The 17,231-nt window shown below is 39.7% G+C and overlaps 1 protein-coding gene across 2 annotated transcripts in view; it reads right to left on the bottom strand.

The window, feature by feature from the left end:
* LOC131060609 (uncharacterized) overlaps positions 1 to 17,231 on the bottom strand; it is a 103,955-nt gene that overhangs the window by 62,575 nt on the left and 24,149 nt on the right. The gene's annotated exons all lie outside the window — the stretch shown is intronic.

Here is a 17,231-nt window from a genome sequence, read left to right on the forward strand (position 1 = left end):
CACCCTTTCCCATGACTTATCTGATACTCTTTTGTTCCTCAGAGTTCTGTCAAACTGACACATGAAATATCCAAAGAATGCATCTTGGACTCTTCTGAAATGCAGTCTGCTGGGTCTCAAAGGCAACTGATCATAATATTCCCAGATTGGTATAAGTGAGCGATCACCCTTGGTAGAAAGACCTGGAAAGTGTCTAAGTGATGTTGCCAAGTATACCAAATATGAGTTCATGTAGAAAGTCATGGTGGAAGGGACTGCTGCAAGTTGTTCACACAAGGCATCGTTGATGACTTCTCCTCATGATATATGATGAGACTGCCTTATGAACATGATGAACTGGTACATCCAGGGCTCAAAAACATTAGAATGTTCAAGGCTCATCATCCTGCTAAGAAGGGTTATGGTGTCTCCTATCTCCCATTTGAAATCTCAACAGTAAAACTTAGCCCACCTTGAGAAGGAGGCTCATGGTTCTTGGATCCACCTGTTGATATGTCGCTTACAATCTTTTTCCCTTTTCACATAGTAATCAGCTGCGCTTTCTTTGGAGATTTCCATGTAAACAGGTGCGGGAGGTATTCTGAAAACCTTCTCGATCGTATCTGCATCAAGACGAATTATTGCCTCACCATCATCATTTTTGATGATTCTTGTCTCTTTGTCAAAATGATGGGCGCAGGCGAGAACAAATTCAGGTTCTAGGGCAGCCACCGGGAAGGAAGATGCATGATGGATATGGCTGTCCAACAACCGCTGCATGTTGTTATCTTGTGGGTTTTCCACCCTCTTGACAAACTCTAACATATCCACATGCCCTATTTCCGTGTCTCTGATACGATCCAAAGGGGAAGAAACTTGGGAAGGTGCCACCTCATTCTGATACTTGTCATACTTGTACTTCATCTTTTTTGGAACTGGAGATGATGGCAAATCTGACATTGATTGGAAACCTGGAATACTGTGATAAGGACTTAGAAGTGTTAAGGCGACATAATACTCAACTGCAAATGACATTCTTCCTTCTTCAAAATGGGAAAACTTCGATTCTTGAACTTCACGATTTTGTGAGAGGAAGAGGGGAAATATATGGAAATGGGAAAAACTTGACTTTGACCAATTTTGGATCTTGGGGAAATTTTTGCAAGTATACAAGTTGGTAAGAACATACATGCAATCAGAGTTTTAAAACCCGAATGCAAGTACACTTGTAAATTTGCAAATGGAGAAATGGATGGAAAATGAGAATTTGACTTGCGGAAAATAACGGAAATGGAAAGTACGGATATGAGAAACATGAATGGATAGAAATGGGAAAATCCGGGAATGTCATTTTCATGAAAATGGGAAGAACGTTTCAACATGTAATCCGGTTTTTAAAACCCGAATTTGAAAGGGGGGAGGTATTTCACATCTTTTCAACTTGGAATTTCAACCATAAATAGTTAAATTCATTAACCGTAAGGGAAGAGCAAAAATTTCCAGCCAACTTGTAATTGGGATATAAAATCCCGAATACAAGTAAAGAGGGAAAAAGGGGAAGAACAATGCAATTCAAAAATTGCATACCAAGGGGAAAATCTCTCTCACAAAAACCAATTTTAAGGGGAAGAACAACATATTTACAATAATGCAACTAGAAAGGAAAACTAAGAAAACAAGAAAATAATAAAATGAAACAAGAAAGAAAGGAAAACATACCTTGAGTGAAACTGAAACAGCTTCTCCAAAAATGCAATTAATCTTTGGAATGAAGAAGACTCCAATAAATAGAGACAATCAAAGATGCCAAACCTGTTGTGACCATTTCACACATCGCCCCATCGCAAATGGGGACCCCCTCTTTTTTGCTCGTTTTTCGCTCGTTTTCGCCTTCGTTTTTAGGGTTTTGTTAGTTAGTTAGTCGTCTGGATTTAGGGCCAAGCCTTAGGGTTTTAAATTTTGCCTTTTCAAGCCATAATCCGGTCGTTTTTTGAGAACTTTTGAGCTTCTCTTCTAGAATGCAAATTTTGAATGCAATAAATTCGCCAAATTGGTCTAATTTTCAATTGGAATGTTCATGCAGAGCTTAAATTTGTCTAAGTGTTGACCGTCAATGTGAATTTTTGTCTGATTGAATATTTTGACCAAATTTTGACTTTTTTGAATTTTGATCCTGGGCATTGGAATTGATTTGTTTTTGCCTCGTGAAGTGTTAAAATGTGAAAAATCTTGTTATTTTGGCCTATAGGAGCAAAATCGCTCCTGTCCCTCAGTGAAGGACGGGAGCTCATTTTCAAATATCTCATCATCCTTGCAGAGTCCGGACAAAGTTTACGTTTGAAGTGATGGAGAACGACGAGATCTTTCCATTGAATATAAATTGAAGATTTCCATGAGCACAAAAATGCCTCCAGGGAGAAAATCGCTCCTGTCCCTCAGTGAAGGACCGGAGCTACAATTCAAATTTCACCTTGTCCTTGCAAGATTTCGAAAACTTAATGATTTGAGGACGTCCGAAGGAAGATACTTTGCCAAATGAATATAATTTGAGATGCAAAAAACGAAGGAAAATGACCTATATTGACTAAATCGCTCCTGTCCCTCTCCAAGGGACCAGGGCGAGGTACCTTGTAGCTCTCGTCCCTCTCCCAGGGACCAGAGCGATTTCCTTCATTTTGCAAAATCCAGACAAGGGTCAAGGCAAGTTTACGTTCAAAAACAAAGGAGAACACGAGATCTTTCCATTGAATATAAATTGAAGATTTTTGGGACGTCCATAACAGTGTTAAATGCCTAGTTCGCTCCTGTCCCTCAGGAAGGGACCAGAGCGATTTTTGATATAATTGCTTTTCTTGCAAAATTACAAACAACGTCAAGGCATGGGCGAATAGAGTGAAGAGGGACGAGTCCGTTGAATATAAACTTGGAGCATGGCAAAGTGAGATGAAAGCCACAAGGGGAGGATCGCTCCTGTCCCTCTCCAAGGGACCAGGGCGATACAATAATGATAATACTCCTTACGCAAGTTCAAGGTCGTTCCTCCAAAGTTCAAGGTCGACACAAGTCAAGACAAGGTGGCGAGGGACATTTCAAGGCATCTTCATCATGCGCAAACACTCAAGGGACGTTAAAATGAGGAAATTGACACCATATAACATAGATCGCTCCTGTCCCTCAGGAAGGGACCTGGGCGATGTTAGATGTATTGGCCATTCCAGGCAAAATTTACGTAAGGACAATATATTGCAATGTTTTGGAGGGTCCATGGTATGACAACAAGATGATAAACAAGAGTTTTGAACGTCCAAACATCGCCAAATGGTGTAAAGGCCCCACATCGCTCCTGTCCTTTGGACAAGGACCAAGGCGATACTAGTAAAAACACTCACGTTCCTTCAAAGATCAAAGCTAGGCGAGGATGAATAAGGTGAAGGACGGCGTTTGGAAAACATCACAATGAAGATCGAAGTTTAAAATTGCCAAGGTTAAGGAGAAAATTATGGATCGCTCCTGTCCCTCTCCAAGGGACGAGCGATAAACATCCAAAAGACACCTATGAACGCATGCAAGATGATCAAATTCGAAGGACTCATCATGATGATCAATATTGAACGTGGAGATGAAGGAGTTAGACGTAAAAAATGCAAAAATCAAGACAAAATCATGGATCGCTCCTGTCCCTCTCCAAGGGACCAGAGCGATGAGGTACGTCCCCTTTGTTTTCATAGTTTTGGCGCCAAATAAACATTTCAAATCTTCCTTAAATGCTAAAATCGATAAAAATTGAAAATTTATTTTAAATTGGCATTTAATATGGCGTTGATCTTTCTTAATTATTTTTGCCTTTATTAAAATCGAAATTTGCAAATAAAAAACGTAAGGCATTTAATAATTAATTAATTAAATAATAAAAATCGAATTTGGAGCGCTACAAAAGCAAGTCGGCCTTGTTATTCTATTGCAAATCATTTAAAAAATGGTTTTATTTACCAAGTCGGCCTAAGGGATGAAAGGGTGAAAGCGCTATATATTGAGGGTGGAAGATATCATTTTCACATAATCATTTTTTATCCTTCATGCGAATTAAGGAGAAGCGAAGATAGTGCGAAGTGTATCATCTTGTGTGGTGCGAGTTTCATTCATCCAAGGTGGCGAAGACACTCCAAAGGTGGTGCGAATTGCGTTGAAGACCAAAGGTGGTGCGAGTTTGAAGACCACGCCTAAGGCGAATTTGCTAAAGACTTGGAGATTTATTTGTGCGAACTTGAAGATCCATTTGAGACCACGTCCAAGGCGATAATTGAAGATCACGTTCTCTCCAGAGGTGGCGAAGTCAATTTTGAGGAGATCATATTGAAGAATACTTTATACCTCAATTTTGCCTAGGCAAATTTTGTTTTTGCATTCTAGAGTTAGCTCTCTTTCGAGGTATGGCGATTTAATTGTTATTGCTTTATTCCTTCATCGTCATATTTCAAATTTTGAAATTTTGATTCTTGAATTTCTCTTAGCTCAATCGTTTATTTTAGGAAATGATAACTCTAGAGACTTATCATGAGGTTTCCTAAAATTTATCTCTCTTATTTACGTTATTTATTGCAAAATCTATTTCTTATAATGAAATGTTGTGTAGGTATGGCGACCCCAAAGGCGGGAGCATCCACCAGTCGCTCGGCTCTCATGAAAGAAGATCAGAAGACCGAAGAAGTGGAGACCAAGATCGTGTCCAAGTGGAGCAACGTTGGAGATACAAACTTGGGGAACTTTAGCACGAAGAAGTTCCGGGAGGTCCCTTACATCGGCAAGCCATCACCTGTCGCCCGGAGAATAATAGAGAGTGGCATCATTAAGGCGGCCGGCTTTCCTCCAGCTATTCAGTGCCACGAATTGATGATCGAGTGTGCCCGTCACTACAATCCGCAGTCCAGGACAATTGTGTCCAATGAGGGAAACACTTTGGCGTACCTTTCAGAGGAAGCCATAAGTGAAGCCTTCCATCTTCCAGAGCACAGGGACATGATATACAAGAGCATTGAAGGAGCCAGATCAGTGTATGATGATGATCCAAATGCTTGCCTAAGCATAATCAACAAAAACTGGCTACTTAAGAGTCGTCCCCGTCTGAGCAAAGTACCGAACACACCACACAGGATTGATTTCCAAGAGGAGTACAGAGATTTGATTACCATGCTCAACAGAGTTACAGGAGCACCTCATGCCTTCTATTTTGAGAAATGGATGTTTTATTTCATCCAGGTGATTGTTCAAGGAAAGGGTACAATACATTGGGCTAGGATAATTAGCCATTGCTTAGACATACAGTTGAGAAGACTCAGGGCTACTAAGTCCTTCCACATGAGTTCACACGTCATCTATGCCTTAATCAGGAGCGTTGAGTACGCAGGACTACCTCACAGAGGAGTGATTGGAAGAGGACCCGGCGAGGTCAGAGTTTGTGAATCCTATACCTACTTGCATCATCCACCAGGGAAGAACTACAAGTTAATCAATGATACTTTCACGATGAACATCACAAGGACGTTGCAAGGTGGAATTCACAACAGATTATCTCAGGATGCCCAGGAATTCATCAAGAGGTACGGTGCTTGGTTCATTCAGTTTCCCAAGTTCACTTACATTAGAGTGTATGGATGTCCTTTACCTCCATACATGTTGCCGAGGTACCCGACAGACAGAATTGTGTTACTTGAAGTAACAAGGCAGTTGGCAGCATATGTGAAGGCATTCAGACACAGACATCAGAATGGAGTTCAGGTACCTATTATTTTGGGTAATTCAGTTGAGGTATGTCCTAATGTCTCAGCCATGGATGACGCAGAGAAGGAGTTAGCCTTGTATCCTTTTTCATCTTTTGCTTGGAGGAATAGTTTTGATCCACATGGACATTTAGAGGAGACGGTCGGCAGAAGATTTAGACATGAGTACCAAATTGAAGATTTTATGATGAATCTCCTAGATGATCTTGAAGTAAAACGTAAGATACATTCTAGATTGCCTTTGGATTTCATCAGGAAATGTAAGATTTACAGAGTGGCCGACCAAGCTCAGGACAACGGCAGGCACATCCAATCTTCATATGATAGGGAAAGTAAAACAATTAGTTTGAATTGGAATGAGCCAGAGGCCGTGGATTTCGATGATTTGATGGCACCAGTCTTGTCTTGTACTCGCAGATGGGTAGACGTTCAGCATCAGAATTTGAGAGAACAAGGCATAGCTATGTCTTTTACTTTGGAAGAAAAGCCAGCCGAGGGTGGAGCCAGTGTTAGTGAAGGCAATCCTAATCGTAGGAATTCAGGTGAAGGTAACCTTCGATGTGCCAGTGAGGGCAATCTCCATTCGAGAGGTTCGAAGAGAAAGGAAAGATCAGAAAAGAAAGAGCCTTCCAAGAAAAAGCAAGGTGCCGATAAAGATCAAGCACCAGGTACTTCTTCCAGACCAGAAGATAGAACAGTTCGAGTGGAAGAGTCCATGGAATCGATGGTACAGAATGATAGACAGGAGGAAGGACAGGCACAGCATGTTTCGTCCGATGGATCTCTCCAAGACTATGATTTAGATAATGATAACGAAGTAACATCTCCTCCCAGACAAGAAGAAATAGTACATAAAGAGATTCAAGTTCAAGAGACAAGATCAAATATCCCAGATTGGTTGAAGGAAAGATTGACTAAGGTGATCGTAATTGAGGACGAAGACAGTGCAATTGATTTAGAGAGCCTCGTAGGACGTTCACATATGACAACAGAGAAGAAGAAGGCTACAAAGATGTCCAAGATGATTCGAGATGAGACTGGATCTAGAAAACTGCAGATAGCTACACCGACAGCAGACAAATATGAGGGTGAGATCCTAGCAGAAGACTATCATATACAGACTATTGAGTTAGGACCATCCACAGCAGAGCAGACTTTAGATGATGCCACCGACACATTTGAGGCATTGAAGGACAAGCTTAGAGAAGAAGTGGAAAAGAATAGAAAGCTTGAGAGAGAGGTCGGTGCATGGAGGACATATTTCAGTCACATCAATGAACCTTTGGGACGTCAGGATCCAGTTAGATCACCGTTGCAGGCATTGCCCCTTCAATCAATCAATGAAGCAGAAAGATTCAGGAACCTGGTCCAGCGTACATGTGGTTGGATGGATAGATCTCACACGGTGGCCATTGAGTTTGTTACAAGGATGTCGAAGATCACCCATCAGGCTATCCAAGTTCTTGAGATAATCCACAGATTGATGGCAACAGTAGCTGCATTTGCCCATACCAAGGACGTTGTCATCCCTGTCTTGAAAGTTATAAGACATACATCCAGAAGAATTTTAGCACAAGAGAGGATCTTAGAGGGTGATTCTCACAGTTTGTTTCAGTGGTCAACCTTACTCCATATAAAGAGTGTTCTCTTTGAGGACATCAGTGTTAGATGTGGTCAAGTTGAGGAGGTGATCAATCCGATCCAGGACAGAGTATTTGAGGTACTTCGTACCATTCTTGGCAGAAGGATCAAGGTCGAGACAGATGTGGATTTACAAGAGTTTGAGGATAGAATCACGATCATCTTTCGCAAGGACGCAGATGTTACAGATGAGCAGTATGATCAGATGTATGCCACCATGCTCCTGATTGATAGAACAAAGGAACTTGAACCTACTTGGGACGCAGCTCTTCTAGATGCATTTGATCAGGTCATCCACTTAGAAGAGAGTATCAAGAATCTTCCCGAGATTCCAAGCACAGAAATCGAAGGAATCGTGACAAAATTCATTGCATATGCTAAGAAAGAGAATTGGAAAGGGAATAAGATTCTAGATGAAAGGTTGTTACAGATGACATGACATCTTATTTCTCATTGGTTGATACCTCCTAGATTTTTGTGCCAAATTTAATATTTGGCTATGTATTTAATGTTGTTCAGTAAAAAGGAGGTCATTTGTAACAAACCCTAATTAGGGTTTAGGTGTCATGATCTTGTCCATTGATTTACTTTCAATCTGGACCTTTCATTGTAACTGGGGATGCTATTTATACCCCCATTTTTCATTTCATTTGGTAATAGAATAATAGTTAATAGTCGAATAGTCAGATGAGAGTGAAATAGAGAGATTAGAGTTGTAAGCAATTTTATTTTGTAGCAAGATTGAGTCTTGAAGAGAGAAATTCAAGCAATTGTTGTATATGATGACTTGGAAATCAATAAAATATTGAAGTTATGGTGTTTTGTTGCAAGTTTCTTAAGTTATCTTCATGGTTGTTGGATGTACTTGAATCACGCTCAATCAAGGTAGTTTGTTAATTTGAAAGACTAAGTGTGAGATTTGATATTTGGTAGGATTCGCAATCCAAACCACTAGCTTCTTGCTGATTGAAGGAACGCCTTGCGTGGTCGACTGGAAAACATTTTGAGTCCTTAACCTTCAAGCATTTTCGTATCTAGGATATGTACCTTCGTAGTAGTGTCCTTGGTCTTTGATGCATTGAACACCATTATTACCTTAGAAGATCGCACTAATTTCAGTTGAGTTGTTATCTTATGGCAAAATTGAAATTGGTTGAGTCTTGCCAAATCTCATTCATGCTAAGTCGTTCATAGGGTTAGGCTAGATTAGACTTCCTTAAACCCTGTCCTTTTTTCCATTTTTTTTTTTGAAAGTTCCTTTCTAGATTAGTAAAATCTTCGAGCTTTGAATCCGTAAGACGCCTTGGAGGAAACAGCAAATCACATCATACCACTAAAAAAAGCTTGTCCACACGTGGAGACCCCACTAAAAGAACCTTGGAGTCTATCTAACTGATCCTTTTTGCAGATCTTCAGCAGTTAGAGACTATTTTCTCAAGAGAGGATAAGATGCCTGTCGGTATTTTATTCTGTGTATGATTGTGTATGAAATACACGTCAACAAAACCCTAGCCACATTTTTGCAAAAATGCCCAAAACTAAAAAACGTGGCAGCAAATGCATGAGAAATGGCATGGAAAATGTTCGAATCTTCTTTAACCCTCAACGCCTTATCACTCCAAGCCAAAACGATTCATACCATTGAAGATTCGTGGCATTCCAAATGGCAAAAAACATGGTTTTTGAAAAAATGTGGTGGCTGTTATAAAGCTAAAAAACAGCAAACACAACCTCCATGTGGCGTGAAAGGTGTCCAATCATGCATGAAAATAGAGAGCAATCCTAAACGCCTTCATCCTCCAACAAATTCTCCACAAAATTCGCCTTGAAATGTTCAACAAAAACGTTTTTCTTGCAAATCAGGTTTTTGGAGACATGAACATGTGAAAATCGGGTTTTTTAGAAGATATAACAAGTTCTAATTTTCACTTTTTCCTCAACAAAGCCAAAATTGGGATTTTTGGAACAAAATGCAAGTTTAAAATGTCAAAAATGCACTTTATAAGCAAAATCGGGTTTTCTAGACCAAAGTGCAAGTTTTAAATTGTCACTTTTTCAATTACAAGGCAAAATCGGGTTTTTGAGAGAGAAATGCAAATTTGAAATCACTTGCAAAGGGGAAATAAAACCCCTATAACAAGTTATAATTTACTTGCACACATGTAATAGGGGTTTAAAATCCCTATTACATGTAAAAACCATTAAAGTAGGGGTTTTTGGAAAGAACTACAAGTTTACTTGTAACTTAACCAAAAAATCCCTATTTTAACTGAAAAAAGCCAAAAAACAATAAAGGGGAAATTTAAAACAAATTACAAGTTTTCATTTTTTAATAAAGTGCACATGTAATAAGCTAAAAATTTCCCTACAAAGACCAAAACAATGGAAATCATTAAAACTTGCAGTTCAAGGAAAATTCTCCACCTGCAGTCAAGATTTTAAAACCCGAAATTGAAGGAAAGACATAGCAAACGAACCCAGAATGCGACGAAATTTGAAACATAGTTCGAGGATGGACTGAGGATTAAGCCAGTCCAAGAATTAGTCGAAATTCTGCCTCAGGAAGCGTTCCATAGAGTAAAAAATTTCACTTTTTCACAAAAATTTAATGTTATGGTCCTTCATTTTTGGAAACAAAATGAGGACAACAAAATTGTTGCTCCTCGTGAAACTGTTGCCACTCCATTGAGAAATCTTACTTTTTTATTTTTATTTTTTGGATTTTTTTGGATTTTCTATTTTTCACTTTTTTTGGATTTTCTATTTTCACTTTTTTTTTGGATTTTCTTTTTTTTTACTTTTTTTGGAATTTCTGGAATAAGAGAGATCTTGAATATCTCATATTCAAATTGAAAGCTCAACCAGTTCCAGCTGTGCAAAGCTCTTCCTTTCTTTGCAAGTCCAATTGACGATCCAGCGATCACCTTCCTTCCTCTGCACCACTTTCATCGAGCGTTGAAGATGGCTTTCCATTGATCTTCCTTGGATTCAAGAATTCACATTCATTGTCGGGCACTCTTAATTCAATCAGTTGTTCAAGCATTTATCGCGATAGAGCCCTCCTTCTAGTGCCAATTCTGTTGATGTGTTTTTCATGCACATGCGAACACAGAATAAAATTCCAAGGTATCTTATCCTCTCTTGAACAAAGTTTCCCGACTGCTGAAGATCTCGCCGAAGGATCAATCGAGGCAACTCTAGTATGTAGGGTCTCTACATGTGGATGAGCTCTTCGTGGTATGATGTGATTTTGCTGGAATCGCAAGGGGACTTACTTTTGACGACCTGATCGTCTGATTTGCTGGAATCACAAGTCCTATTTACTAACTCGAAGATAAAGAAATGGCAAAAGATACAAGGTTCAGGGAGTCTACTCTAAGACCTAGATTGCGAGAAGATGGATGAATGACTAGGTGGAATCCTATTGGGCTGGGTCTCACCATCAGGTTGAGCAATTCAACACCAACTCAGTGCGATCTTCTAAGTGATGTTCCAAATATGACCAAATCGTACACCATCAGATACTGATCACCATTCAAGATAATGCGTGAACAACAGAGGTGCTATGACTTGGGATTAAGCTCATTCTATGCCAGTTGACCACTCAAGGCGCTCTTACAGTCAGCAAAAGGCTAGTGGTTTGGACTAGGTGGATTCCATGCGAGTGCATTCAATAACTTCTTTCATTCAATTTAATTATCTATCATCTAAAATGAAGATTCAACAAGAGAGCATGCATATTGCAAAGAAACAACACACTTCACCATAACTTCAATGAAAATGGAGTTTATTTACAATCAATGGCAACAATTTCTTGCCTTGTCCTCCTAATCTACTTTAATTGCTATTCTATCAGCAGACTATTCACTATTTCTAACTATTCACCGACTATTAACTATTAACCTTTACAAATGAGGAGCCAGGGCTTTATATAGAGAACCCTTCACAAACAGACAGCTCTGATTGACTTAGAACCAATGGTTAGGATTACAAGATAGAAACCCTAATTAGGGTTTGTTACAACAAACTTCCTTAGCCAATTAGAAAATTACATTCCTGGAGCGAGGACCAATAAGAAGCAGGGGTAGGTACATCGAAGTTTGTGTCGCCTCCGGTAAATTAGGTACATTGAATCTAGTCATGCTAAGGTGGACCAATCCGACTGGAAGAATGATGACTGGGATGCCACCTTGTCTAACGCTTGTGGCTTGGTTGATCCTCTTCAGTCTTTTGACATGACGAATTATGTACTTCCTTTTTTTTTTGACTAGGCTTCCTTATTGTCAAGTCTTTCTTCTCCGGTAGCACACCTCCGCCTGGAAGTGATGGCAAAGCCCTTTCTTTGTCATCTTGTGAAAGAATGAAGTCTTGAGGTTAACTCGAACTCCTTGAACACCCCTAGTCTTCCAATGCTTCAAAGCACCTTGAGTCTTCCCTTTTGCATGTGGAACGTCCTTGATGACGATGGACTGGAAGAGGTTGTTCTTGTCCTGGCCTGGTCTTCTTTCATCTGCAAAACAAACCAAAAGATGATTAAGGACACATAATAAATTCATTCTAACATAGCATTTTCTACCTTAAATCATCAACAAGAAGACATCAAAATGAAGTTTGCTCAAGATTCTCCCCAAGGACAGGCTCTATAAGAATTTCGCTCTAGACCCTTTGAAAGGGTCAGGAGCGAAATTTGCATTCCTGGCCAATTTAGACCTCATTTCATTATAATATCACAACTAGCCCTTTGCCTAGCTCAAACAGGGTAAAAAAATAGGAGTTTCAAAGGATTTCGCTCTAGACCCTCTAGAAGGGTCACGAGCGAAATTTGCATTTTAGGAAAAAATCTTCACAACTTGCGACCACAACTTGCTCAAATGCATGTCTAAGGATCCCTTTAATCTCAATCAACATCAAGCTTGATGCAAAATTGGAGAAAAATGGAGTTTTTGAGGATTTCGGTCTAGACCCTTTGGAAGGGTCAGGAGCGAAATTCTAGTTTAGGCTCAAGTCTTGTCACTCCTCCACTCTGAAATGTCTTCCAAGGCAAGCATACACTAGTCCTCTCTCCACCAAGGCCTGGGAATCCATCTCCCGACCTTCATCATGAGCAATTTAGGTGAAATTGAGAATTTCGCTCTGGACCCTTTGGAAGGGTCAGGAGCGAAATTCATTCTTTAGCTCAAAATCCTTACCTCTTTCACTCACAATCCCCTCTAAGGCATTCTTGTGGCAATATTTAAGCCCAATCTATCTTGATCATGGTCTTGGCCTAGCACAACTTTGGAAGAAAAAGGACATTTTTGTGAATTTTGCCCTGGACCCTCTGGAAGGGTCAGGAGCGAATTTCTAGTTTTAGGCTTGATCTTACACTTCATTTACCTCAAATCATCTTGAAAGGAAAGAATACCTCACTCCACCTTCAACCATGCCACAAGAATCAATACTTTGGCTTCACCCAAGGAGAAAATGGTGGATTTGAAGAATTTCGCTCTGGACCCTTTGGAAGGGTCAGGAGCGAAATTCATGTTTTGCTTGTTTTCCCTCACTCAACTCCATTCCTCTCTCTTTATTCTAACTTGCTTCTCACCTCTGGATCTATCTCTCAACTTGCTTGACAACATTTACTTGGCTTCAAAAATGGGTAAAAGGAGAATTTCGCTAAAAAACATGGCCAGGGACAGGACCTATAAGGGATTTCGCCCTAGACCCTTTGGAAGGGTCAGGAGCGAAATCCTTGTTCAAGATCAGAATCTTCTTTTTTGGAGGCAACAATCCATTCAAGGGAAACCCTAAGGGCATCCCCTAACTTCTCCCACCTTGGTCTAGGCTTGGCTTGGCATAAAAATGAAAGGAAAAGGGTGTTTTAAGGAATTTCGCTCTGGACCCTTTGGAAGGGTTAGGAGCGAATTTCTTATTTTGAGCTTATTCCTTCATTCCTCTCACTTCAATTCATCTTTTAAGGCAAGGTCACACGACTTCACACCCATCCAAGCCATAAAAACCAAAGACTTGACTTGCTTTGAAGGGAAAATAGATGATTTTAAGAATTTGGCTCTGGACCCTTTGGAAGGGTCAGGAGCGAAATCCTAGTTTTTGCTGAATTCCTTCACATTTGTTGATTTTTAGCGACCCAAAGTTATGCCCAAAGACATCTCCAATCCTAATTCATCTTAGTCCATACTTGACTTGGCACAAAATTGAGGGAAAAGAGTGGTTTTGTGAAATTTGGCTCTGGACCCTTTGGAAGGGTTAGGAGCGAAATTTCAACTCTAGGCTTGACTCTTCATCTTTTCAACTCCAATCTTCTTTGCAAGGTAAAAAAATACACCGCTCTTCGCCCAAGGAACAAGGTTTGGGGCCTAAACATGGAAGCAAAAGAGGTTTATCAAGAATTTCACTCTGGACCTTTTGGAAGGGTCAAGAGCGAAATTCTTGTTCTAGGCAAAATCTTCATCTTTCAATGCATCCAACTACCTCTCAAGGAATGAACATACCAATCTACCCTCCAACATGCCTTGGACACTAAGAACTTGGCCAAACAAGGAAGAAAATGAGGTCCATGGAGATTTTCGCTCTGGACCCTTAGGAAGGGTCAGGAGCGAAAATCATGTCCTAGGCTTGATTCTTCATTTCTCCAACTCCAAACCACCTCAAAAGGAAAAGACATGTTATATTACTTCCATCCACGCCATAAAGACCAAGGACTTGACCTCCTCTAAGGTGAAAAAAAGGTGTTCGCAAGAATTTCGCTCTGGACCCTCTGGAAGGGTCAGGAGCAAAATTCTTGATCTTGGACAAAATCTTCACATTTTGATGCTTCCATTCACTTCCTAAGGCAAGAACATGTCAAAACCTTCTCAATATGCCTTAGAAACTAAAATCTTGGTCTAGTCAAGGAAGAAGTGGGTGTCTTCTAAGAATTTCGCTCTGGACCCTTTGGAAGGGTCAGGAGCGAAATTTAAGTTTTGGGTTGATTTCACACCTCTTTCCTCCTCAATTCACTCAAACTTGATTTAACCAATTTCTTCTCACCACAATCAAGTCCACTTACCACCAAAATAGCTTGAAAACTTCGCCCTTCAATGCCTTAGGCAAAATAGGGGGTCAAATGAGGATTTCGCTCTGGACCAAGGCCAAGGACAAGACCTATAGGGAATTTCGCTCTAGACCCTTTGGAAGGGTCAGGAGCGAAATTCCTACTTGGGTTCATTTCTCACCTTTTTCCTCCCTTTCTTGGCTTGAATATGACTTCTTAGGCCTCCTCCTACCATCATCAAGTAAAATTACTCTCAAAGTGGCATTTATTTCAAGATCTAAGTGAGAAAATAAGGTCATTCAAGAATTTCGCTCTGGACCCTTTGGAAGGGTCAGGAGCGAAAGTCATATTTAGGCTCAAATCTTGACTTCATTTCTCACATTTCTTCATCCAAACAAGTTTTTTGCCCTCAATAATGCCTAGGAATGAGTTAGTTCTAAGTTTGGGTCAAAGTAGAATGTCTTATGGAGAATTTCGCTCTGGACCCTTTGGAAGGGTCGGGAGCGAAATTGAAATTCGCTTTGGACCCTTTGGAAGGGTCAGTAACGAAATTTGGCATTTTGGTCTCTCCGTCATGATTCATGTATGGAATATAACATTTAAGTATAAGTGACTTATACTTTAAGTTATATTCCATATATACTGTCAGGATGTTTGACAGTGGTTTCGGACCTCTAGGAGTTATAATGCAAAATCTAGTTTTTGGAGGATTCTTCAATTTTCCAGACTTAAGTCAAATTTCAGGATCAGGATGACATTCCAGACTTAGCCAAATTTCAGGACATTTGAAGATCAGGGTGATATTCCAGACTTCATCACTCACCAATTTGACCTAACTCAGATCTTCAAAGATGATATTCACTCACCAAGCTTCATTGACCTCCTGAAACTCAAACAAGACACTATTAGCAACAAGAGCAAAACTAGGCCTAAGGGAGACTTTCAAAGAAACCCTAACCCGAAGCATCCACTGACTCACCTTTAGCTAAAACATAGCCTGCTATCTTAGTGATCCCTCTGGCAACACTCAGCATGCAAAGGCTAATAGACAAAACCCTAAAAGACCTAGAAACAAACCCCAGAAAGCAAAAAAGTAGGGGTCCCTATTTGCAATGGGGCGATGTGTGAATATGTCACAACAGAAGGCTAAGTTTTAACTCTGTTACTGTGTTTGATATAATAAAATCTGAGACATTGTTTCTGGGTTTTTCGTCCAAGAGGGAGGTTTTCCCAGGGTATCACTATGTTATGCGTCTCTCTTGTGTTTTCTGTTATTTACTGTCAATCTGATTGCTAAGATTAACATAAAATCAACAGGTGGTACTAGCAAACGAGACGATAATGGCTGATTTCACCCCAGAGGCAATTGGAGAAGCCTTTGACATCCCATTCCACGAAGACGCAATAGTGGTAACAATGGAAGAAGCTCGGGTGATATACGACACTAATCCTAATAAGTACAAAGGGAAGATGAATGAAAATTGGTTTAAAGAGAAGAGAGCCCCTAGCACCAGGATCCTCAAACAGGTCTACAGGAGTGAGTTCAGTGAGGAGTACTGTGAACCGAGTCATGGGGCTCCCTCACTCCAGCATGTTCGAGGAATGGATGTTTTACTTTGCGGAAGAGGTCTTTGTAGGAAAGATCAAGTTTGATTGGGCTCGAATCATCATAGATGTGGTAGCTTAAATTGTAAGTCATTGAACAAGGCATTGTTCAATTGATCGAATAAAAGTTTGAATGTTTGCTTATGTTTGGGCTTTTGGTTTTCTTTAAGGCCTACTTTGGGAATATTAAATAGCTGTGATTTCTTATTTGTCTCTTGAATGTGGGATACTAGGGGTGTATGGAGATTATCCTTGTCATTATAAAGCTTTAACTTTCTACTTTACGGGAATTGCGATACATAGGATGAATGCATATTTTCATTATTCTAGTGTCTAGATGTTCACCGTGTTGTAATTTGAAAGTTGATGCTGAATGCATGATATCTAATGTCAAGTTTCTTGGGTATACTCTTGAGAGTAAGCTGCTTCAACTACACTAATCTTAGCTTTCACAGAAAAATATTTTAAGTCTAATAAATCTTAATGCATCTATATCATTGGATATTCCTCTCAAATGTCTTATCAGTTTTAATGTTTCGTTCCTCTTATGAGTCTAATATTTGACATCTTGTTATTTATTTTGGTTGGGTTGGTACTGGTCTTGTTTCTTCAATCAACACCCTCCCACACAAAAGCTGTCACTGCAATAGTTTTTATTTAAATCTCAAATTATTGGTGTCTCTACCATTGTTCCTTGTTGTTGAATGCTATGTTCCATCAAATCGTCTTTTAGGGAGAACAGGGAAGGACGGAAACATACAAAGGATTGACCTAAAAGCACCCACAAATGATATATGAATAGCAAAATAACATGGCGATGGGGAATCAAGGGGTGAGGACATGTTCCCACAGAATGTAAGTTGAATAACTTCCAAGAATTCTTGTTATGGTCATTGTAGTGATTAATCTCATTTGGTAGGTTAAATTGTTGTTTGAATTTTCCATTTTGAAGGCCAGTGATATAGCTTTGGGTTGATTTTTCTTTTCATTAAAATCTTAGGAGAGAAATCACTTGAAATTTAGGATGCCAGTTTCATGATTTCCATTTATTTTCATAAGCAGCTCTGTGAAAGAAAACTGTGATATTGATTCAAGTTAACAAAAAACTCACTAAAATAAACAACGGAGGAATCAAATAGAGGTGCAGATCTTCTATTTTGACAAGATCTGTGAGACGCCTTTGATTAAGTTACCTC

This window comes from Cryptomeria japonica, chromosome 2 (assembly GCF_030272615.1).
Source record: "Cryptomeria japonica chromosome 2, Sugi_1.0, whole genome shotgun sequence".
Classification (NCBI taxonomy): domain Eukaryota; kingdom Viridiplantae; phylum Streptophyta; class Pinopsida; order Cupressales; family Cupressaceae; genus Cryptomeria; species Cryptomeria japonica.